General features: G+C 40.1%; 1 protein-coding gene across 2 annotated transcripts in view; it reads left to right on the forward strand.

The window, feature by feature from the left end:
- CDKAL1 (CDK5 regulatory subunit associated protein 1 like 1) overlaps positions 1-24,832 on the forward strand; it is a 716,352-nt gene that overhangs the window by 621,369 nt on the left and 70,151 nt on the right. The gene's annotated exons all lie outside the window — the stretch shown is intronic.

Below are 24,832 nucleotides of genomic sequence, written 5' to 3' on the forward strand. Positions count from 1 at the left end.
CTCCTGACCTACTTTCTCTGCTAGCGAATGTTTTTTAATCCTTCAGGACTCAGCCCAGGCACCTCCACAAAGCCTTTGCTTCTTACAAACCCAGCCTAGAATAAGTGGCATCTTTATGTGCCTTGAAAGCACCCTGTGGTTCCCTCTGCCATGACATTTGTCCCGATGAATTGTGGTTGTTTACTTTCATATCCTCCTGCTAGACCAAAAGCTACTTAAGAATAAGTTGTATGTCCCAGCAGTTCACTCAGTGCCTGACATATAGTGAGTACTTAATAATTTTTGAATGAATGACTTTAAGTCAGTGATACAGTCAGACAGGAATTAGTTCATTTGGCAGTTATTCTCTGTGTATTCCTCATAACTTCATGCTAAGGAAGAGTCTTGGCATGAAGCAACACTGCCATTATGGATGGGGAAGAAACCTTAGGAGTGAGGTTAGGAAAAAGGGGCAGGGAAATGATCCACATAAGAGGGTCAGCTCAGGCTTCATTCGCTCAGTAGCCCTTAAGACTGTGAGTGGGATGTGGTGGTAGGAGGGGCCCAGCCGACACTGTTCAAAGTTTGGAACTTGGACGCAGGCCGTCCACAAACATATTGACCCAAAATCAGGTACCTACAGAAGTAGGAGTAAGCATTTAGGAATCTGACAGAATAATTTTGTGTGTCTTAAATCTTATACTGAAAACATTGGTGCTTGTCTTTAATGCCATTTTTTCTAGTCATTAATCTTCATCATATCTTATAAATAAATTGGTTCCTGGTGGATCTGAAATTTTTTTTTTCCAAAAAAATGAAGGAAAAAGATTTCAATAGCTGGTCCTCAGTAGCGTGCGCCGGACTGGTCTAGGTGTTCCCAGCGAAGACTCTTGGTTTGTACCAGATTCCAAGTTAGATGCCAAAGAATCAGGAACTTGCTGCCAGTTCTTTGCTTCCTTTTCTCCCCTCCTGGCAAGAGGTTTGCTTACTTGAGGTACAGGCAGGCGGGTAGGACTGGGTCCTCTCTGAGTACCTAGATTTCTAGGTAAGCCAATAGTACTTAGCCAGAGCTGCCGTAAGAAGAAAAAAAATTCTACTCATCTGGATCAAGCCAGTCTGACAGGAGACTGGGACACCATAGCATCTGGGGTTCCCGGTTTTCCCCCAAGCAGCAGGGTTTATGGTAGCATAACTAAGTCTAGCACCTACCTCCTGGCGGACTAGTGGCCACCAGTATACCCTTCATTCTGACAATGATGAGCTCAAGAAATGTGTGAGACTGGCTGGATTCATAGGCTAAGGAGCCTCACTGGCAGCAACTCAGCAGGTTGTGGGAGGCAGTGGCCAACGTGACTAGGATAAGAGGAGCATAGTGCCGGGTAGCGTGAAGATTCAAACGTGACCAGTGTTGTTGACAGTTTGAACCCAAAGCATGGACAAAAGTACAAATAGAATGCTCTAGGAGAAAAAGAGAAGTTCAAAATGTAATACAGCAACCTTAAAGAGTAAATACGAACCAGTTTGTGTGCAGATTCAAGCAAGGCACATTACTTTTGCAAACTTACTGGAAGAAGTTGAAGATGGTAATGGTAGTGGTACATTTATTGACTGTTAAGTAAGAAGCAGTATGACCCTCATAAAGTTTGTTTATATGTAGCAGGGTTGAAGTGCCACATGATAAAACTCATAAGCTTTACTTACAAGAGTTCTAACTAGCGTAGAAAAAAATCCTGCCAGACATCGTGTCTGCTTTGTTTGGAATAGAAGCATAAATATCTAATTTGCCTTGTTACAGAGAAGAATGCATGATCTATGCAGCATGTAACCAAATAATCATTCTATCAGGCTCAAAATGTAGGGAACATAGTTAATTTGCTGCTTTGCCCTAATCCTTTTTCTCAGATGGTGAAACAAAAATCTCTGCATTTGTACTTCATTTAGTCATATTTCACCTCTTAGAAGCTAAAAACACAATTTTGCCAGAAGATCAAAAATAAAAGCAGCCAATAGCATAAGTCAGTATACCTAAATTAGGAAAGTTAAAAACACACACAGTAATCAATTTCTGAAAGGTTTTTTTTCTCTCAGCATTTCTCTAGTCTGTAGGTCTTTTTTTCTTTTCCATTTAAGTGTTGTGTCATGAAGGCATGTGTGTCTGTAATGATAAATATGTCTCAGGAGTGCAAGGTAGGACCCTATAAACCTTTAATGTTAGCATTTCATCACAAAAGTTCCTTTGTTAATTTTTCTGTTGAAGAAAAATGAGGGTGACTAGCAGCCTGAAACGAAAGCTTAGTTTTTGTTTTTAAACAAAATTGACTTGATGTGGTTTAGGTTGAAAACTGAGATTTTCTTTTTTTCATTTGTCAGGCTTTTATTTTTTAGATGGTGCCTTGCCTGTGTTAGCTGTTTCCGTTTCCTAGTGTATTTGTAATACCCAAAAGCAAATGAATTTTTATGAAACCATAAAAATGATCAACTGTACACTCTTATATAGAATGTTCGTGTGCAGCATAATTGTTTAATGCTGTTTTCTTTCCACATTAAGTCACCCCGAAAGACTATTGATTGTGGCAAACACTGTTTCTTCATGCCAGAATTCTCCAGACCTATGTCTCAAGGGACCCTAGTCAGGAGGGTAATTGTGTATGTTGCTGCTCTCTGTTGAATGCCTGGTGACAGCCTGTCTGGACTGACTCAGGTTGTGGAACAGTGCATTTCACAATGCTGAGTAGCCTGCCATTCCGGTGTCAAGTGGGAGTAACCCCTTAGTTATGGCTAAGGGAAGAGAGAGTTAGATGGCAAAAAACAGCACAAGTTTAGTAGATATGTTGTATTCAGAAAAGACTGAGATACCATTCTATGTGAAGTTGTAAATTTTGCCTTAATTTATGGATATGTGCCCAAAGCACGGTATTACTTTCTTTTTTTTTTAATGTAGTACTTTCTACAAAGCACTTTACCTATGAATCATCTCACCACCTAGACAAACAACTCTTTGATCCTCAGTTTTTTGTTCTGTATAAGTGGTGTCAAATTGCACAGCATCCTATTAGCCAGCCTCACAAACTTGTGAAGGTCAAATGTAATGGAGCTTAGACATGCAAGTGTTTTTTTCCCAGCACAAGAGTAAAGTCACATAAACGAACAACTGTTTTTAAATCAGCTAGTAAATGCTAAATACTGTGCTGTGGTCAGCGGAGTCCAGTTTCATATACTGGGAATGGATTCTGACATTCCTGTGACATTTTATACTGAATCACCTGTTCTTAAAAGCTGAAGATGAGGCTAGGCGTGGTGGCTCAGGTGTGTCATCCTAGCACTTTGGAGGCCAAAGCGGGCAGATTGTGTGAGCCCAGGAGTTAGAGATCAGCCTGGGCAACATGGTGAAACACCATCTATACAAGAAATATTAAAAAAAAAAACAAAAACCAATTAGCTGGGTTTGGTGGCATGTACCTATAGGCCCAGCTACCTGGGAGACTCAGGTGGGAGGATCACCTGAGCCCAGGAGGCTGAGGCAGCAGTGAGCCATGATCATCATGTCATTGCACTCCAGCCTGGGTGACACAGTGAGACTGACCTTGTCTCTAAAACAAACAAAAAACAAAGATGAGACTAGGTTAATTGAGGGTGGGGTGAGGAGGGAAATAGGGATGTGCCCTAGCTTTACATATTTTCTGAGATTTTCTGTTTGAAGTATCCTTATTTGCTTTAAATTTGAGATTTACACAAAGTGATTTCAACCTCATGACATGTCCAAAATAACTTCTGCTTTGCTAGGCTTGAGCCCTAGGTGGTCATGTCCCCTTAGGCTGCCTAGAGCCTTCAGGATTGTAATGTCTTACACATGTTTCTACGAGGGCTGCAGAGCTGGGTGCGTGGAGCTCATTTGCATGCACTTGATTCACAGCCTCTCTTTCCAGGCAGTCACATTTTCCTTCTCAGAACAATGTCCTAACTGTTGAAAGTGTCCAGATTTCCATGTTTGTTCTCAATGACGAAGAGCAGAAAGTCTATAAAAATGTTAAATTATGGTAATAAAGTAAATGTCTTCATTTACTGAGCTGATCTTTTCACATTTAGAATAAATATCTCCTTTGTAGTAACTCCTTAGAAAAATTCCAAAAGCTTTGTAACATTATTATGAGAAAAGATGTTTTTTTCCCTCTTCTTGTGAAACTGGTTAGCAACATCGCAGAAAACTAGAATTCTCTAGTAACCTTTAGGTCAAGTGCCTGTCTTCACACACATCTCTTTTATTCCACCTCACTTGTGAAGGAGCTGTTTATTCTTAATTCCTAGCTGCTTTTTAGGGGACCAAGTTAATCTCAACAAAGAATGGTAAATCAGATTTGCAATCTGTGATGTTAAAAAATAGAGTGATAGAGTGATATCAAGTAATTAGAAAGAATCATACAAATCACTTTATCTCACTACTTCACAGCCCAAAGAAGCAAAGTCTCTATCTAAAATTACATGGCTGCCAACCTGGATAATGTAGCAGGACCCCATCTCTACAGTAAACTATCAAAAATTCACTGGGCATGGTGGTACACACCTGTAGTCCCAGCTACTAAAGAAGCAGAGATGGGAGTATCACTTGAGCCCAAGAGTTCAAGGCTGGAGTAAACTGTGATTATGCCGCTGCACTCAGCCTGGACTGCAGAGTGAGACCATGTCTCAAAATAAAATAAAATAAAATTACATGGCTGGTTTATGGCTGGTTCTATAGTTCAGTACTGTTGACACTAGGCAACACAAAGAGTGGTATTTCCTAAAGGTTCTAGTGGATTAGAATGTAAGGTTTTTAAATTTTAAAAATGCATGTGAAAACTGGCTTGGAGATTGTACCCTTCTAAACTGCTAATATCCAACGTTACATCCATCTCTCCTTAATGGGTCTGGACTCCATGTAATACAGTTGCCCAGTGAAAGAAAACATTGTCAAGTACTGCATCAGGGAGCAGGCATTTGTCTGAGCTGTAACGCATGCTTTCCGGGTCTTGGATTTTTCCTTGCTCTTAAATTAGAATAATAAGATGGCTGACATGAACGACTGATATCTTCATGGAATACCATTCTTTCATAAAAATCGCCAAAAAAATCACAGTTCATGTCCCAGAGCCCAGGAGGAAAAGGTGTTTTTGACTTCTGACCCTAACCTTTCCAATTTATCCTTCAAATTCATGTAGATTCAGCTCAGAATAAAGGCGGAAAGAGCCAGTTGGACCTTAAGGTTAAGCATTGGAGAGAGGTGGGAAACATGTAGAATCATTTTGAGAGCCTCGAGTGTTATTTGTGGGATAGACTGGTCCCTCTAAGATGCTCTTGAATTTACCTTTCTATCCAGATTACTTTGGTTCTATAATAAAAATAAACCTTCTGTTTTCCCCTGTAGTTTTCCTGTCTGATTCAGATCCAAGTCTGCATTTTTGGAAGCCCACACATGTCCATGGTCCATCAGTAATAATGTTTATGGATGTCATGACCAAAGTCTTCTTCAGCAAGCACAGTCAGGAGTCGATTGCGGGGGCGGTGTGGGGGCGGAAATCAGTACCTAGAACCTACTGTCCAACAGGTGGTCTTTTGCTGTGCAACCATCACCAAGTCTAGGCAAGGACCAATTTGAGTTTTTAATACATAAGGTCATTTTTTCCTCCGATGTTTCTGGATAAATAAAAAAGATAATTTTATTTAATATAAAGAAAGCTCAACAAGATAAAAACCTATAAAGCTTGAGTCCACAACTTTATTAGTATGTTGCTTTTTACTAACTGTTAAAATGTTACAAGTGGTTTTAACATTCGATTATCTGAAAATTATCACCATACGACTAACTGTCTTATGAGATTGGCAAATAGAGTATGATGCGGGTAATGGGACTTGTGGAGTTAGGGGCCCATTCTGGGCTCCATGGGACATCAGTCCATCACACAAAGGCTTAGAGGTGGAAATAATAATAACAACGAACTCTAACCTGTAGCTCTGTGTCCATTGTCCACTGTTAACTCCCAAAAGCCTTGATAGCGATGGAAGCTGAGCTTCCTGGTGAGTGCCCTGCAACCAAGACCACCCTCTCTCCTTGAGTCCCGTGGAATCCTGACTGTACTTTGACTTGAGGAGAAGCAATTATGGGTTGATTTCAGGAAAGAATGATTAAGAATCACTTCCATTTGGTGAAATATCATCTGTGGAGGCAACATTGGTGTTTTTACTACCTTATGAAGCAACATGAGGAGGAAGGAAGAAAAGCATGTAGAATCTTTTGCAACAAGCTATAAAACGGTATATTTTGTCTTTAATAATTAAACAAAAGCATTTTTATTCACAGAATATTATAATCACATTGCTAATACAGCTTAATGCTTACTTTTTAACTAATTCATTTTCTCATTTGTGCAATCTAGAAAGGTTTATTAAATCTAATGACTGTTTTAGGATTAAGTAGGGGGAAAGCATGTTCAAATTACGGGGATGGAAAAAAGCAAACTAATTAACCAAAAACGTGCATTTCCTTCCTCATAGATATCTGGTCAGCCATATCTGAGATGAACTTGGGTTACCTAGCTCCTGTGTTTTTTAATCATGTTTTTAGATTGCATTTTTTACACCATCTGTACCATTAACATGACTGTAATTTCTGTCACAGTTGGAAGCTTCAGTTAATAAATGTTTTGTTTTGGAGGGGGATGGGAAGCCCACAAGAAGGTGGGAGTGTTTACGAATGAACCAAAAGGGAAGGGACCCTGTCTTAACTGAGGAGCCATGAAGTGAAAATCCTGGACTTCTAGAACTGTGAATTTGGGATTGTCCTTTTCTGCCCCACCTTATAAATATTCTTAATTACTCCTTCTGAAAAATTCCAGCCTAGTGGAAAGTGTTAATCACCAGCTAGTCAAAAAAATCTAAATAACCTAATTCATATACAACAGAATATATACAGAAGAATGTGTGGTTGTTTTATGAACTTCAGAAGGATTTGTGGTGGTTTGTATATCCTGAACAAAGCACAGAATCACAGTACTATAGTTGAGCGTTCCAAATAAATTGATATTTTATCCTGTTTTTTTAGTTACAGGCTTTTCTGGATATGTTTTTCTTTTTTACTAGTAACTACTGCTGCAGGCTTTTAAAAAAAACACTGATTATGTTTTCAAAGTTGAAGAAAATAATTAGTTTTAAAGCATCTGTAATTTCAAAGAGTGATAGTATGTTGATTAAAAAGTCCGTAGAAACAAATAATAAAATTTTGTTGCAGGGAGGGCGAACAGGCAAGACACAGGCAAGTTGTAGAGTATTTCACCAAAAATGAGTACACATGCTTTCCCATTTTAAAAGAGTTCCATTCATGACTAAAAAAGAAGAAACTCTATGAAGTGAAGACTGGATTTTTAGTTAAAAGTCCTATAATAGTCGGATGAAGTTTTACATCTCGTAGCATAAGGGACATTAGCTTTGGTATTATAAAGGAGATATCAGTATATATTGTGTGCCTCCTGTGTGCTTAGGGATACAGTTCATTACGACAGAAGCCTTCCCCAAGGAGCTTACAGTCAATACACATTTGGAGGGCTAGGAGTTACAGTAGAATCGGAAATGTAATTTACTTCAAAAGACTTTCTTTTTCGAGATGGTGTCTCACTTTGTCTCCCAGGATGGAGTGCAGTGGCACAATCTTAGCTCACTGCAACCTCTGCCTCCCAGGTTCAAGTGATTCTCCTGCCTCAGCCTCCCGAGTAGCTGAGACTACAGGCACACACCACCGCCATGCCTGGCTAATTTTTTTTGTATTTTTTAGTAGAGACGGGGTTTCGCCATGTTGGCCAGGCTGGTCTCAAACTCCCAACCTCAAGTGATTTGCCCTCCTTGGCCTTCCAAAGTGCTGGGATTACAGGCCTGAGCCACCACATCCGGCCCCAAAAACACATTTTTAAATGCTGATTTATATAATAAAATTACTTCGGTGATAGACAGTGGAAATAGCAGGTGACTTACCTGGTTGCAGTGATCTGTACGTAGCGGTCTTGCAGCATTTGCTAGTGACACATCCTCGAGTCTCATGAACCACATTCCCACAAAGCCTTGGAATGTCTAATTGCGCTGCTAAGTTATGCTGGTAGAAGTAATTGAACATTTGGAGTGATGCCAGCAGGCCTTTCTGAAAGTGACTGCGTACACTGACAGTAAAGAAGCCACTGTCATGGCTTCACTGGGAAGTTGGCAAGGTGACTCATTAAGTGAGTCCATCGGACCTATGAGTCTTGAGTAATTTGGGAATTCCAAAATGTTCACCAGCCAAATAACAGATAAATGTCCCAGACATTCCTATTCAAACTAGTAATGGTGAAAATCTGAAGATTTCCCACATAAACTGCACAGTTGCCAAACATCACGCTTTTGGGAACATGAAAAGAATGGGGGTTGGTTACTTATGAACACCCAGCAAAGGTATTCTGGTATTCAGGCAGGCACTGCTGTCATTTGAGTAGTGATCTAGTGACTGATAGAAAATATCTGTAGAAATAATGTGTGCTCTCATAGTAATGTGACCCAGGTATTCCTTACTTGCCTTGCTAAAAATAAAAACCCCTGATGCCTCCTCAGCGAGCATCTGGTACAAGCTTGCTTCCATGGCCATTTCCTTTAGTCCAGAGACGTGTTCTCGAAAGGGAACAGTGTAGTTATGAAGTTTGTTGTAATGAAATTTTCCCTGTGTGACCAAATCTTCACCCTTGAAACAAAACCTAGTTGGGGCAGTGAAGGCAAATACAGCCAATGCCTCCACAAAGCTTGCTTTAAACTTGGCTTTGAGTGTGTCAGTTAGCCAAATGCTCTTATCAATTAAACCAGTGACCTTGGGACTGATCAGAGTAGGCAGTCAAGTCCACCTGTTATTTCAAATGGTTTCAGTTAATTGCCATGAAGTCCTATGAAATACCACAGCCCAAGTTCAGGTTTTGTCCTATTAACTTCGTCCTGACAGGCCTTCTACACTCCATCACTGGCTTTCTAAGTTACTCTTCCCCAGACTGAAATCAGAGTAATGAAAACAGTCAAACTGCTCATAAAATGTCACATTACTATGAGAGCACACATTATTTCTACAGATATTTTCTATCAGTCACTAGATCACTACTCAAATGACAGCAGTGCCTGCCTGAAACATGCTTTAAAAATGACAGTCCCATACTGCAAAGACTACTTCAGCAGTAAAATTTACTGATTTGTCCCTCTGATCTCAGCCTACAAAAGATACCAAATGTTACTCAGGAATAAATAAAACATTTATAGAAAAGGAGAGAAAAGGTTATATGCTTCATTTTGCTTATCAATGTCATTTCCCAGCCAACAATTTTATTAGGGGTAGGGGTATGGTGACATGCTATTTTTAGTTTGTGGGGGAGAAATGTGACATTTAGAACAAATGTCATAGCATTTCTTCAATAAAAATCCATGCTGTCAGCTGCCTAGCTCTAGAGCATTACAGAAAAGCTGTCCTGAACTAAAAGAGAGGGAACAATAGCTTGATTTTTGGTTTAACCCTCTCAGACCCAGCCTCCACATGGCTGGACAGAAGTCACAGTTTTTCTGGGTTGCCTAGCTCTGGGAAGCAATCGTGCTTTCATACAAAGAGTATTTGTTTAAAAGAATCTATTTCGTCTACCTAAGAAATGACTGTGTTCAGCCAAAGCCCTGTGACCTGTTTTGTTCATTGAACCTTGAGGAGAAGCAATTTTTTCACAAAGAAAATAACTCAAATATCTACTAAAATAACTACTTCCATATGAAAGCCAGAAAATGACTTTTATTGCCTGTAAACAACAGAAACAGTAGAGGACATAATTATTAGACTTTAATAGAAAAATTAGTATGTAATAAAGTTCTCATTATGGAACATTTGCCCTTATCTCGGTCCCCTTTTTTTTGGCATATATTCATATTCTATCATCTAACATCTCTGGGTTGTTATTTAACTTTTCAGGACAGGAGCCATATCTTACATTTCTCTAGCTCCTCCGCAGTGCCTAGCACAGATTGTGATAAAAGTATTGAACAATTGAAACATTCGTTTGAAAACTACAGTTCATATCTACAGTTTTTTTTTTTTTTCACTTTCTAGCTCTCCCTAGCGTGCCACCTCCACCCCCAACACCCACGATGATTACTTTCAGCCTTTGCCATTTTCAAGGCTCGGTTTCTACTTGCTCCTTCCTTACTCCTATTGCGTACTAATAGTAGTCTTTGCTGACAGTGACCTTTGCACTTTGAAATACGTATCATCATCTCCACTAAGTAGGAAGATGGAGACATCTGTGCCTTTTTTGCCGTTCTCTCCTTTGCTCTTGAAAATAATTCTGTGCTTCATTCATTATCTTTTTTCTTTCTTTCCTATCTCAGGAGAGAGTTCTCTTTTTCTTCACGAAGCTCTTCCTTCCCCTAAACACTCAATCACATCCCTTCAGCCTGTCCTGGAATCCCACCAGTTGTTCCCCAGTAGCCTCTGTCTTCCTTTTTCTGACTCTTCCCCTTCGCTTTCAGATGAACATAGTACTAGCCTCCAGTTTAACCTGCTGTCTTCTCTGATTACCATTAATTTGCTAAACATGAATTGAGCACTCAGTAGGTACAGGCGTTCAGCCAAGTAATAAGGGTATACTACTCTCAAATGAGATGAAGTTCCTCCTCTTAAGCAGCTCACAACTGATTCAACCAGCAACGGGTTATATAACCCCCCACAGCCATTCACTCAGCAAACATTCATCCAGTCAAATTCAGGTGGCACAATGACTGCTAATGACAGTCCTTGCTCTCTCTCAAGGACCTCCTCCTCTATGCTATTCCTGGAGCCGATGCTAGCTATACCTCTCATTTTGAACTTTTACTTATTTACTGCCCATAATGATTATTTATGTTTTATATGTAACTGTAATATCCTTAATGCGGTTTTTCTTCAGTTACTATGAGGACAAAGACTGGTTTTCCAAAGCTGAATTACTTTTTATCTTTTCTGATCTTTGTTTAACAGAGTACCTAAACACAGCTCCCCCTCATATGCCACTCCGGCCATGTACTGCGCCGGCCCAGGGAGTACCAAACTCATCCCGGTTTAGGCAGCCTTGCACATCAGTGCTTAAATATTTCCATGTGACTCCTAGTGTACCAGAAATTTTTGAGACACGTTTCCATTTCCTACATTTTTAAAAAACCTTTTATCTCTCCTATTCTTTTTAGTCATCCTACTATATACGGCCATGTGAATAATTCATGTTCACTCGTTCAGAAGTAGATGATGTTTTGAAAATTCATTTTTATATGAATTAGATATATATGATTTAGTAACTTGTATATGCCCCCAATTATATCCTTCACCTGTTTTTTCTAATAGTGTTTTGACATGATTTTTTAACACTTGTCATCTATATTGACAACCTCATTGGCAGGGTGGAGGTATGTGATTTTTTTAATCGTTAAGCATTTAAACATGAATTCTCAAATACAAAGAATTGCCTCTTTGTGGATTTATTTAAGACTGTAATGAATTAACCTGATGTCGTTTGAATTTAGATTGCTTCTGCCTCTGTTCTAATAAGTTAGTGAACATATGTCACATTCATTCAATTATGGCAGCTGTTTAATCATCAATAGTAATATTTTATATTAATCATAATGTAAGCTGTATCACCTCCGGGTTTGTGTGCCCATATGAGAAGAAGGGTATCACTCTCTTAACGAGCAACAGGATTTCTCTTAGGAAAGGAGCTGGCTTTGCTTAGAAAACTATCTTGATAAACAGTCAGGTGGACAAAGTTAGAACCTGAGGAATTACAAGGAAACAAGGCTAGGAAAGACAGAATGAACTGCTCAGCAGTAGAAAAAGACTAGAGAGTTTTTTTTCTCTCAGCATAAATGAGAGGGTAATAAAAGAGAGGGAAGAAGTGGTGAATAACTAATATTCAGTTTTAAGTGGTTTGCATTTTTCCCTGTGTGCACAGAACTAAGCCAAAAAAACAAAAATTGGGAGCTAGATAAGACCTTGAGAATGCAGGTCCTCTGGGCGTGTATAGTCCTTTGAGAAGGACACTGGACTTTTTTTCACACAGGGCAAGGATGGGGAGATGAGAGCCAGTCTAACTAGATCTAAAGGATCGGGGAGACTCCAAATGACATCTGGGTTTCATAGATATTCATGGCCACCTTTGATTCCTAGCCCTGCGTTTTACTAGCTGTGTACCTTTGGGAAAGATACTTAATTGCTCTGGGCCTCAGTTTCTTCATCCGTAACATGGGAATCTCAACAGTGCATTTTTAACAGGTTGTCATGGTGACTAAATTAATGCACGTGGAAGAGGCTGGAAAAATGTTTTGCATGTAAGCACTGGATACATGCCACACACATCATCCTTACTCTTGGAAACACGCATATGATAGATTTGGGTTTGCTTTTATGTGCGTGCTTTAAACTTACATACAAAGAAGTAATATATCAAAAACCCATCCTAAAACAAATAAGTAATATATCAAAAACCCACGAAAAACAAAGGTGGCCCAGTATCCCTACTTTCTAGCAACTTCATCTCTCCCTTAAATGGAAAATATTTGATGCCTTAAACAAATTGACTCATGAGTAACTTTTTATAAAACAATGTTTGACTCCGTATGTCATAGCCTATTTTCAAAGACCAAAATTTTAACAGTGTCTGGATATATTAACCAATCCTTATACATTTGCTCCTTGAAAAAAATATATTGCTTAGCTTCTGAAGCAATGGTGTAACTAGGTCTTTCGACATACTGTTAAATGTTTTAATCATTTGGCTCTTGTCTACCTGAAATGGAAACAAATTGCTTGTAAAAGTTGTTAAGCTTCAGTGGTGGCTAAATACTATACCATGTAAAATATTAAAATACAAGAGTGGGCCTGGAGTGGTGGCTCGTGCCTGTATTCCCAGCACTTTGGGAGGCCAAGGCGGGCGGATCATGAGATCAGGATTTCCAGACCATCCTGGCCAACATGGTGAAACCCTGTCTCTACTTTAAAAAAAACAAAATTAGCTGGGAGTGGTGTCGAGCACCTGTAGACCCAGCTACTCAGGATACTGACGCAAAAGAATCACTTGAACCTGGGAGGCAGAGGTTGCAGTGAGCCAAGATGATGCCATCGCACTCCAACCTGGTGACAGAGTGAGACTCCGTCTCAAAAAAAAAAAAAAGGTATTAAGAATGTAATTGCTGTTTATTTTGATTGCTTTTATTTAAAACATTTACTGCTGACCTATTGGTAGCCATTTAGACTATTTGCCACATTTATTACAATAGATCTAAAAACTCAGCTATGAAAAATTTTATAATTTGCATCCTCATAATCTTTTGGAAAACATTTAGATTTTGATTTTAAAATGTTTAGAACATATTTTTCCCTAAAGAGTTGTTTTATCTAGTTTTTTCCTCCCCCTAGAATTATACTATTTGTCATCAATGTATGTGAGGGTGAGGAAGACAGCTTTACGAAGCTGCTGCATTTAGTAGCAATTCCTTTTACAATTGGGAGGGGACTTTTGAAATAAAATACTCTATTTCCCCAGCTCAAGCTAGACAGGGAAATCAGAAACATGGAGGGAGAAGGGGCCCAGCAGTGACAGGAAGGGGGAGGAATTTGATTTGAGGAGCGCCTGGAGAAGGCTGGTCTCACCCAGGACATCACCTCCCATGGTAACCTTCCTAGTCTATTGTTATCACTTACTACGTTCTCTGTCTTGAGACAGTGAAAGCTCTATAAGAACAGGGACTGTGTCTCCTTGCTGTATTTGAGTGCCTAGCACATGTACAAGGTTAATGAGTATTCGTTGAATGAATTAGTTGATTCACTTATAAGTCACTTTTCAATTTGGTGATTATTCATTACGTTCAAGAGACCCGTTTCCCCTGCATTAGTAATTAGTCCTGCTGGGAATGAAATTTCATAAAATCTGTGAGAAGGGCAGACTGACAGTGTGTGTCCAGGCCTTCTAAATGTGCTCAGCAGTGTATTACAAAGGGACAGGGTGGATCTGAGTAAACATAAATCTGTGAGGATGTTCATTGCAGAACTATTTATAGTAATAAAATGTAAAGAACAACCGAAATACCCCATAGTAGGTGATGAGTTCAATAAAGGTTGTATTCGTATGGCATAATGCCAGTCACTAAAATGGGAAACGTGGTGAAACTCTGTCTCTACAAAAAAATTTAAAAAAATTAACTGGGCATGGTGGCTTGTGCCTGTAGTTCCAGCTACTGGTGGGACCGAAGTGGGAGGATAGCTTGAGCCCAGAAGGCAGAGGTTGCAATAAGCCGATATTGCACCACTGCACTCTAGCCTGGGTGACAGAGAGAGACTGTATCTCAAAAAATAAAAATAAAACAGAAAAATAAGACTGGTAAAATATACACTACAGTGTTAACACTAGTTATCTTTAGCAGAATCCCTTTCTTTCTTTTTGTGCTTTTTCTATATTTTTGAAAATTTCCAAAATGAACATTTATTCCTTTTGTAAAGAAGAAAAGGAGAAAGAAAGTTTTCCAGTGCCATTTGGTAGAGTGATGGGACGAGTCTGTCTGAAAGGAATTGAAACGGAAATGGGAGGTTTTGAAGGGCGAACGATGGCTGTAAGGAAGATAGTGAGACATGGGTCAACTCTGAGCTGCAGCCACTGGAGAATTTGTGTGGTGGGATGACTAGAATTCAAGCAGCTGGCGAGGTGCAGAGAGATCCTTAGGAGTGAGACTGGCGTGCATGCTGCTGTGGTTGCTTCGGCATGGAATCCTTCTAAGAGTATCAAGCCATAAAAAGTAGGTGGGAAACAGAACCTCGTATGCCTGGTAAGCTTTGCCAAGGAGAGGGGTCTACTGTCTGCCTGTGTTGGGTTTTCGGCATATGATTTCAGCATATTTTAGCCATGTATTCCTTTGGCTCTTCATAGGTGTTTATTGATTTCTTTTTCTGCACCGTATTTGTTTCTGTTGTGATGCTTAGAGAGATGGTGGATAGGGTTGAAAGAGACAGGCTTTGAACTTGGCAGAATTCAGCAGATGTAGATTTGATCCCTGCTTTATCATTTATAAGTTCTATGACCTTGGAAAATTTGCTCTGTTGCTTCAAGCCAGCTGTGTTAAAATGATGCTAATAGCAATCACCTTGCAAGGTTTTAAACAAGATACGTTTATGTAAAGTCACCAACTCAGTTCTTTTCATGATAATAGACAGCTAGTAAATGTTACTTACTGTTCTCAAGATTGTTTTCTCTCAGCCAGGTGCTGTAATATATGCCTGTAATCCCAGCTACTTAGGAGTAGTAGTGGGAGGATAGCCTGGAGTTTGAGACCAGCCTGGGCAACATAGTGAGATCCTGTCTCAAAGAAACAAACAAAAAAGATTGTCTTTTCTCATTGTTCTTTCTTGATTACACAAACACAGTGTATCTTATAATTACAAAGCCATATGCTTGTGTTGATATCGTTTTTTGTTTTTGTAGTTTTTACTTAAGTAACGTAAAGAAAATAGCTAAGTGAAAATCTTTACCAGTGAAAGCAAACTGTTTGTTCCTCGTCGTTCTAATCAAAATCAGTAGTTTGATAGTACTTCTGTTTCATTATGACATACATCTATCAGCCACCTAACCTGGCCTTACTGAAACAAAACAGTCTGAGAAATGTAAGCACACCACTCAGCCTTGTTATGGAAAACTGGCAGAGCACCTGGATGTGCCCAGAGGGACTGTGATTTCACTTCTCACTCCATAAGCAACATCCTTCTGTTGTGAATTAAATCTTCACAGTCAAAATCTGTGTCTGCATGTGCTTGTTTATTTGGAAAAGAAATGTGATTCAGAGAGGCATTTTATTTGTAATACTTGTGGAGCAATACGATATTAAGTGAGCTTAATATTGGTAGTGTGCTCTTTTCATTTTAAAGATTCTTCACATGCATTTGTTTTTCTCTCTGGCTTTCCTATCTGCTATTAGGCAACACACAAGTTATATTTTATACACATGTGTAAGTATGATGCTTTACATGTGTGTATACAATATGAATATGGTATATATTTATGTGAATTGCTGTGCATATCTGAGGATATACATATTAGTGAACTGGTTTCAATTTACACAAGGAGGTTTCTTTTTTCTGTTTTCACCCAACCTTTGTTGAGGACAGTAAATACTGCCTCTTATCTCCCATCCCAAGCTGAGTTCAGCATCTGGAGAAGCTTACGGTCCCAACACATCAAATTATCTTGCTCAAACTGTTGTTTATTACAGTCAATTTTGTCCTGTCACTCCAGTGGCAGAATGTCAAAGCTTTTCTTTGCATTGCCTTCAGCTTTCAGCCTCTGCGGGGATCTGATATGCTGCTCCTGCTTTCCTAGGGGCCGGGTGGAGGAGATTCAAAGGATCATGATGAAGCTGCAAGCCAGCTAACTGCAGCACTGGTTATCCTCTTTGCTAACACTGGGAAGAGTTTATACCCCACCATTTCACTCTCGGGACCACAAATATGCAGCACTTCATTTGTTTTTGTTCTTGTTTTTTGTTTGTTTTTTGAGATGGAGTCTCGCTCTGTCCAGGCTGGAGTGCAATGGCGCGATCTCAGCTCACTGCAACCTCTAACTCCCAGGTTGAAGCAATTCCCTGCCTCAGCCTTTTGAGTAGCTGGGATTATAGGCACCCACCACCACGCCCAGTTAATTTTTGTATTTTTAGTACAGATGGGGTTTTACCATCTTGGCCAGGCTGGTCTTGAACTCCTGACCTTGTGATCCACCTGCCTCCGCCTCCCAAAATGCTGGGACTAGCCACCAGGCCCGGCCCCATGCACTTCATTTTATGAATATCTGTTAATTTCTTATGTTTCCATTTCTTTCCTTTTAAGACCTCTGTAACCACAGGCAAAGCATGTATAATGGTATTCATGGAATAATTGACAGTTTAAATCTAGAAACTTAATGTCAATTTCGTCACTGGCAAATATGTATTCTGTAATCTGAGTAGTTTCATTTAGATAAACAGAAATAGTTTATCTTTTAAAACTGTGGCTAGAATAAACATTCACATGAATTTCCCATTTAATTGTTTAAAACTTCAACTTCTAACCTTTTTTTCAGTTAGAAACATATATGTACCTAATTATTTCTTTTTGTTTTATGTAATTGTGATCATGTATATAATCATCCATGATATTATCTTTCTAGGATGAAGTTTTATTTTGACAAAACATGCTTTCCAAATACATTTGTTTTGACCATTATCAACATAGTTAAAAATCTGTAGAAGTTTGCCTAATGCCTACCTCTGGGGCTCCTTGGCCCTGTTTTCTGAAATCTCTTTTTTTTTTTTTTTTTAAATTTTTTTAATGACACCTGTAATGACTCATCAAAAAGGCAGTTTCTATAGTATTCCTGAAAAATGAGTGTAAAAGATTGGGAGATGATAAATTTATTTCCAAGGTGGAATACAACTTATTCAGATAAGAGAAAATCTGCTAAGAATGAAGCATTTCACACTGATTATAAGCTAGGACATATTCCTGTGTTTCTTCTTAAAATCAGCTTTAGCCCAAGCAACCCTCTTCTCTTGCCTGGACTATGGCAGTTGCCTTCTGACTGGTCCCTCCACACCCATTCTCATTCCCTTCTGGAATCTGTTCTTCCAAGGAAAACTAGAATGATCTTTTATACAAGCTGTCGTAGCAACCTGTGACACTCTCTTCATATATGTAACAGTTGCCATTTTATATGTGTGTGACTATTTGATCACTGTCCATCGCCCTCACTAGATTGTGAGTTCCAGAAGGTCAGAGGTCTGCCTGGCATATGGTGGATACTCAGCGAAGAGTTAAGGGATAATTAAATGAAGACAGTCATGGCTGTACTAAGTTTTGTGTTTTGGAAGTATGTCCTCAGTTGCCCTGGTTTACACAGTTCTCACAGATAATCCACTCTGAACAGTGACACCTAATTCACTTAACCACCGCTTGGTTGAGGTCTTACCTCCTGTTCTGAGTCTGCACCGTAAGATAGCCTTTTAAAAATTAAACTCCTACTTGAGGCAGAGTTTGAGATTCGAAAATTTCTCTCTAGTTCCACCCAACACAGATTGGGTTTGAGAATATGTTTATGTAAGAGACAAGAGTGGGAGATTATTGACTTCCTAGCTGCTCTTGAAAAAGATCTTTGCAATGAGGCCTGATTATTTCCATAGCATGTATTTCCAGAACAAGCAGTGTGCAAAAACCCTCTGTGACACCAGTGTATAGGACTTGTTCTTGTGATTTTGGTCTATGTTTTGGGTTTCTCAGTTTTCAGCAGTTCTCTGAGGAAGCACCTTGTTTATTTGGCAAAATGTGGCATATTCATGGTCCACATTGCAGACCCGCTTTAAGTCGTCTATCTCCAGTTGGAAAGTTTCAGTGAAAGAATCGGTAAGTCCTTTTTGGCTTTAAAACGGCTCCTGAGCAGTCACCTTTTTGTTTTCATCCCATCTGCTGTTTTTGAATGGGAAATAAAGATTTTTTTTAATTCACTGTAATTTTTGGACACGCACACGTATATTTACTTTAATTTCTGGGGTACATGTGCAGAACGTGCAGATTTGTTACGTAGATATACATGTACCATGGTGCTTGCTGCACCTGTCAACCCATCATCTAGGTTTTAAGCCCCGCATGCAGGTATTTATCCTTAAGCTTTCCCTCCTCTTGCCCCCACCCCCCGATAGGCTCCAGTGTGTGATATTCCCTTCCTTATGGACACATATGTATTTTCATTTAAACAGTGGCTAATCCAGTGACAAGAATAGATCCTGGAATATTAGAAAATGCAAATTAAAGAAAAAATAAGGATCAGTGATAATACAGGAAGCCCCTTTTGTTGGCTGGAGGGTGTGCAGGAACAGGGCGTGTCAAGGAACAGGGAAGATAGCCTCTTGGTGACACCCAGCCTGGCCTTTTGTGTCAGCTCACAGTAATCACCTCGCTCTCCTGAGTTAAAAGCCATCATGAAAACCTTATATTGAAAGGGTTCATCTTCCTTATGTAGTTGACAAGGCTACATTTTTTTTCCTCCCCTCCAACGATATCGTATGAGATTGACATCATCAGAATAAAAATGATATTGATTGCTATATTTTTCAATACAGCAGATCAACAAACACCATCTTGTAAGTAGCAATGACTTTCTGCTTCATTAAAAAAATTATCTATGCTATGGAAAAACAATATTGAATGGTAGTTCCTTTGTAGGAACTACAGCTGGTGTGCGCTGTAGCTCTCTTTTCACTCAATGGAAGAGATAAACTGTTAGCAGTGATAGAGAGATGTCCATTGAACTGAATATGCTGTTTTTAAGATAAACAACTTTTTGGTGGTTTTAATCATTTATTTACCTTTCTAGAGAATGTATCCACTTAATATATTTATAGGGGTGATCTATGTTTCAGATTTATAAAGTTTCTGAATATAGATTTTTAACTATGCACATAAAAATTAAATTTAGAGAAAACAGTCTCAAAATTCACTCTTCTGTAAAGCTAACATATAAACTCTGCTTCTGTGGGCTTGGAGTAATTAAGCAGACATAATATAACACATAAAGGAATTTATTAGGCTTTTATTAAGGCTTGATAATTTGAGTTTCAGATTTTAAATCTCAAAGGGCTCATAATTGTTGTCATTTTCTACTAAAAGCTGCATTTAGAAAGGAGTTAAACTGTGGTGCAAAGGAAAGGCACGTTTCAATGGAAAATACAAAACACCGTTTTCATTAATTCAGCACTTGAATGCAAGTGCCTATTGTGCCTAGCGGGAGGCTTTTAATAAGTAATACAGACACTGCTTACATGAGTTAATTTGTGCTGATATTTTCTTCAGATTGTGTTGCAGGAAGTAGAGGTTTGAGGTTGAGATATGTCCTGGTAGAGAGGGAAGAGATTGGTTTCAAACTCCAGAAATGTGAGTGAATTCCTATTTGCCAAGCCAATTTCAGTCTTAGAAGTAAGGTTTTCAGTTTCTCTACTGACTCAAGAAATCACTGGGACTTTTCCAGTTCTCTGCAGGATGAAGTTTGGAGTAGTTTGTAACACTGAACAGCCATCTTCTGATTAAACATCTTCTCTCCTTGCTAACTCCTAATTCCCCATAAAATAATGTATCTGGGGTCAAGATTATGTTCCCTAACCAAGACAGTACTTTAAAAAGAAACCTAGAGCTGCAAACTGTACCTCTGATGGAAAACAGGTAAATAAGCATTGAACTGTGAGGCCCATTCCACGGTTTTGCCCAGAACCAGCTCTGCCCTTGGGATTTCAGTTAGCAGAAATCTAGTGAATTGAAATTTTGCTCTAGTACTGAAAATAGAAACAAAAGCCACCTGACTCAGTCAGGCTCAGCATCACATATGTGACTTCCCTGACGCTTGTTAGCATTGAAGGACCTAGAAAAGGCCTGGCCTGCCGGGCACAGTAGCTGATGCCTGTAATCCCAGCTATTCAGGAGGCTGAGGCAGGAGGATCGCTTGAGCCCTGGGGTTTGAGGCTGTAGTGTGCAATGATCATAAGTGTATTATATAGCCACTGCCCTCCAGCCTGGCAATGTAGCAAGAACTCATCTTGATAGAAGAAAGGAAGGAAGGACAGGACAGAGGGAAAGAGAAAAGGAGGAAGAGAGGGAGAACCTGGCTTAGATAGTTTAATGTCACAACTGAACCCCTCTATGGTAATCACAGTGAGACCAACTGGGACAGAACAATATTGGGACATCAACTCCCTAGCACACAAAATCTGCCTTTAAATTCATGCCTGATGTGTAACGCTAGCAATGCCCATGTCGCCTCCCCCTCACCCCCCAGCACGATCTTGCCTTGTGCAAAAGTCACTTCTCTTGAGATGACTACTGAAGATGTGGTGGCTGTTCCTGAGTTCTCGTTCATGAGTCACCTTCCTGGGATCGCTCTTAGAACCCACTCCACCTCTCTCTCTCGGTGATCCAGAGGCCTCACGTAATCATTAACTGCTGTAGACTGGATCCTGACCTCTTAATCTTCACAGTAACCCAAAACTAGCACCCGCTTGGGGCCGCCGGCAGAACCCACCTTGGTTGGGAATAGAGTGGCCTTTAGTGTCTTGATTTCAAGTCACCGTCTTTTTCGCTTTCCTCATCTGTGTTTCTTTTTCATCCTAGTCACTTTCCCTCTCCCTCCAGGGTTCTCTAACCAATCATCCAAAATCCTTACTCTGTGGAGGCCTCTAAACCACAGGCATTTGTCACATGAAAACCAGAAAAAGGCATGTGGTGTTGATACGTAATCTTAAACTTTGTACTCTTGAAATCAGGTGCGGTGGTTCATGCCTGTAATCCCAGCACTCTGGGAGGTTGAAGCAAGCAAATCACCTGAGGTCAGGAGTTTGAGACCAGCCTGGCCAACATGGCGAAACCCCATCTCTACTAAAAATATCAAAATTAGCCAGGCACACTGTTGCATCCTGTAATCCCAGGTACTTGGGAGGCTGAGGCAGGAGAATCCCTTGAACCCGAAGGCAGAGGTTGCAGTGAGCCGAGATCACACTATTGCACTCCAGCCTGGGCAACAAGAGTGAAACTTCATCTCAAAAACAAACCACCCCCCACCCCCCCGCAAAAAAAAAAAATGAAAGAATGCTGTCATTTTAGTTATTAATTAGGCTCCCTGTCACTGGCATTGTCCCTCTCTCTAGACCCAGAATGACCGCCTAATTGTTGGTCTACTAAATGCTAGTCCAGGATGGCATTTTCACCAAACTGCGGAAGAGATAAGAAAAACACACACAGTACAACTTACAGCTTAAATTCATTATTTAAGATTTCAAATCACTTCTTCTTTTGAAATGATTGTGATCATAGATTGGAAATTTTTAAAAATTGTATACCTGCTTATAGAATGAAAAGTATACAACCTTATAAACAAATTGAGTTTTTAAAAAATTTTCCACTCATTTTACTAGTATTTAGAATCTAAAAACCTGGGACCTAGGATCTAACCAGAAGCCAGATTTAACCTCACTGCCTTGCCTCATACCCTGTAGCAGCCACCATAGCCTACAAAAGCAAGTCCAGGTGCTTCAGCATAACACACGTACACGGGGCCTGCCCCTTTACCACATCCATCATCATCTCCCGCTATTCCCTGTCCTGGAACTAAATCGGCTTGATACCGTTCATGCCTAATATTACTAGGCAGGCAAAACTCATCCATGATGGTCAAGTGTAAACTTAGAAGCTTGTATTCATTAACACAGAGTCAAAAATTCTCAGCATCAAAGGTGAGGTCAGAATGCCCCCTCATCTTCCCTGGCTACTTTCTGCTTGAAGCAGCCTTCCCGCCTTTATAAACTGGATTCACTTTACTCACCATCCTTGAGGCTTGGCTAGGCCAGCTTTGCCCCAGCCTTTAAGCCACCACTGTAGCTTGACCCTTCATCGACAGCATGTACATACATAATATTGGAAAGAGTATTTTTTTAAAAAACGTCTTTGCCGTCACAAAGCTGTAAAGCTCCACAAGAGGAATCTGTCTAATTCATCTTCAAGGCATAGCACACACTGGGAAGACTTCTTTTTAAACTGAAATGAACAAATAGACAGCTAAGATGTGCTTAATCAATGTGGAAGCCAAAACCCTTTCTTTCCTCCTTCCTCAAGTGTCTCTTCAAAGGAATAAACTTCCTTCCTGGCTAAAGCCTTGTTGCAGAGTAATTGACCACAGCTTTGGCAGCAGCAGAGATGACCTCTTCACATCCACTTCCTTAGCCCTTCCCTTCCACTTTCTGTTTCAGGAGAGGAAGGACCACTTTGTTATTATTGAAATGACCATGCTATTCTAAGAATTGCTGACTGATTACTCCACCCCTGCCATCGGCTGCTTCTTTACGGCCCAACTCTCCTAAAATGTGGCGCTAAACTGGTGTTGTAGAGTAAAAAGAGTATTGTTATTGTGAATTCTAAGGTCCAAACAGAGAGAGTCAGAAAAATAGCTGATAGCTAACGGAATTTTTTTTTTTTTACTCTGAACAGTTCTAAAAGGATATCAACAAATATGCTAATAGCTTCTTTTTACATTTGGGAGTTTTTACATTTGGGATAATTATTAAAAATCTTTATAAGTATCCATCTCCTTCATTTTGCTTTACAGAGAAGGAAATATTGAAGGTAAATGCTCTGATTTGAGGGCACATAGAAGAAACAACATTAGTAAATTACCGCGTTGACATATAGTTCTGATTTTCATAGTATTTTCCATTTCATTCAACCAAAGGCATTTCTTTAGCACTGACCATGTCATTGGAAGCTGCTGAGGATGCAGGATGAGTAGGGCACCTCTCACTGCCCAAGTCAGGGAGGCTGCTAGGTGAGTCTGTACTCTGCAGTGAGAGCGCGGTGTGTGGCATGCTTGTGCTGACTTCAAAGAGATAGAGCTTTACCCACCCATGGGCAGGGTCCACTCCGGCAAAGTTTCACAGAGGCAGCAACACTTGAACTTAAAGCCTAGTTCTGTGCTGAGGAGGTGATTCCGCAGGTAGACTGCCTGCTTTCATATCCTGGCTCTTCCACTCACTCACCTGTGTGACCTTCAGAAAGTGAGTAACCATTCTATGCTATCGTTCCCAAATCATCAAATGGGGAATAATAATAGTGCTTACTTCATAGCATTGCTGTGAGCATTACACATGTTACATATATAAAGTACTCAGATCAGAGCCAAGTGCAGAATTAGCATTCGTATGATTAGGAATTGACCTGAAAATTAAATTGGGAAGAAAAAGGGGGTAGTCACGGGGGCGGAGTACAGATGTGTGAGAGAGCCTACCATGTTCAGGTAACTTCATGTGGTTTTTCTTTTTTTTGAGACAGAGTCTTGCTCTGTTGCCCAGGCTGGAGTGCAATGGCACAATCTTGGCTCACTGCAACCTCTGCCTCCTGGGTAGCAGAGATTACAGGCACCCCCCAGTACCCACCTGTAATCCCAGCTAATTTTGTATTTGTAGTAGAGACGGAGTTTCACCAGGTTGGCCAGGCTGGTCTCAAACCCCTGACCTCAGGTGATCCACCCACCTCGGCCTCCCAAAGCGCTGGGATTATAGGCGTGAGCCACCACGCCTGGCCAGCTTTTCAGTATTTTACCAGAAAATGAGATATGACATGAAAGAGTGCAGAGAGGCGGGGAGTTTGAAAGTAGATGGGGTTTAGACTTTATTCTGTAGGTAATGAGGGACCCTTAAAATGTTTCGGGTGATTAGATTTGGACTTTGTAAAGAAAATTCCCCTCCCAGTTTTAAGGCTGGAAGAGGGACAGGTAGGGCGAGATTGAGGATAGCGTGAAGTAGATCATACATAACATGCCAGGCGCGACGTGGTGTAGGCTCGCAGGAGTGGCAATGGAAAAGACGCTACAGCCTCTCACACGGTAAAGGCTAATTGCTTTCATGACTTCTTGATGGGCCAGGTCCTTTGATATGGTAGCCAGCAACCAAGTCAGATCTCCTCATCTGGAATTTCACTATTGAAAAAACTTAGGTGGACTAATCAAAGAGAGCATAGTAGAACCTTTTGATTGAAAAGGAAAATTTTTTGCCTACCAAAAAATATTTGGATTTTTAAATTTGGGATTTAAAAACAAGAAAACAGAGAAATAATCAAGTAACCGTGATGCAGAAATTGCTCGCCTCACTGCACCCCACGCTGACGTCTGTCTCCTGTGTTGCTCCTCGTCATATCTACATCAGTGCTGTTCTCTTAGGAGGGCAGGTGTGAAAGGGGAAGGAAAACAACCCTTGGAGACAGAACACC

Source organism: Aotus nancymaae, unplaced genomic scaffold, assembly GCF_030222135.1.
Source record: "Aotus nancymaae isolate 86718 unplaced genomic scaffold, 86718_ANA_hifiasm-v0.15.2.pri h1tg000051l, whole genome shotgun sequence".
Classification (NCBI taxonomy): Eukaryota; Metazoa; Chordata; class Mammalia; order Primates; family Aotidae; genus Aotus; species Aotus nancymaae.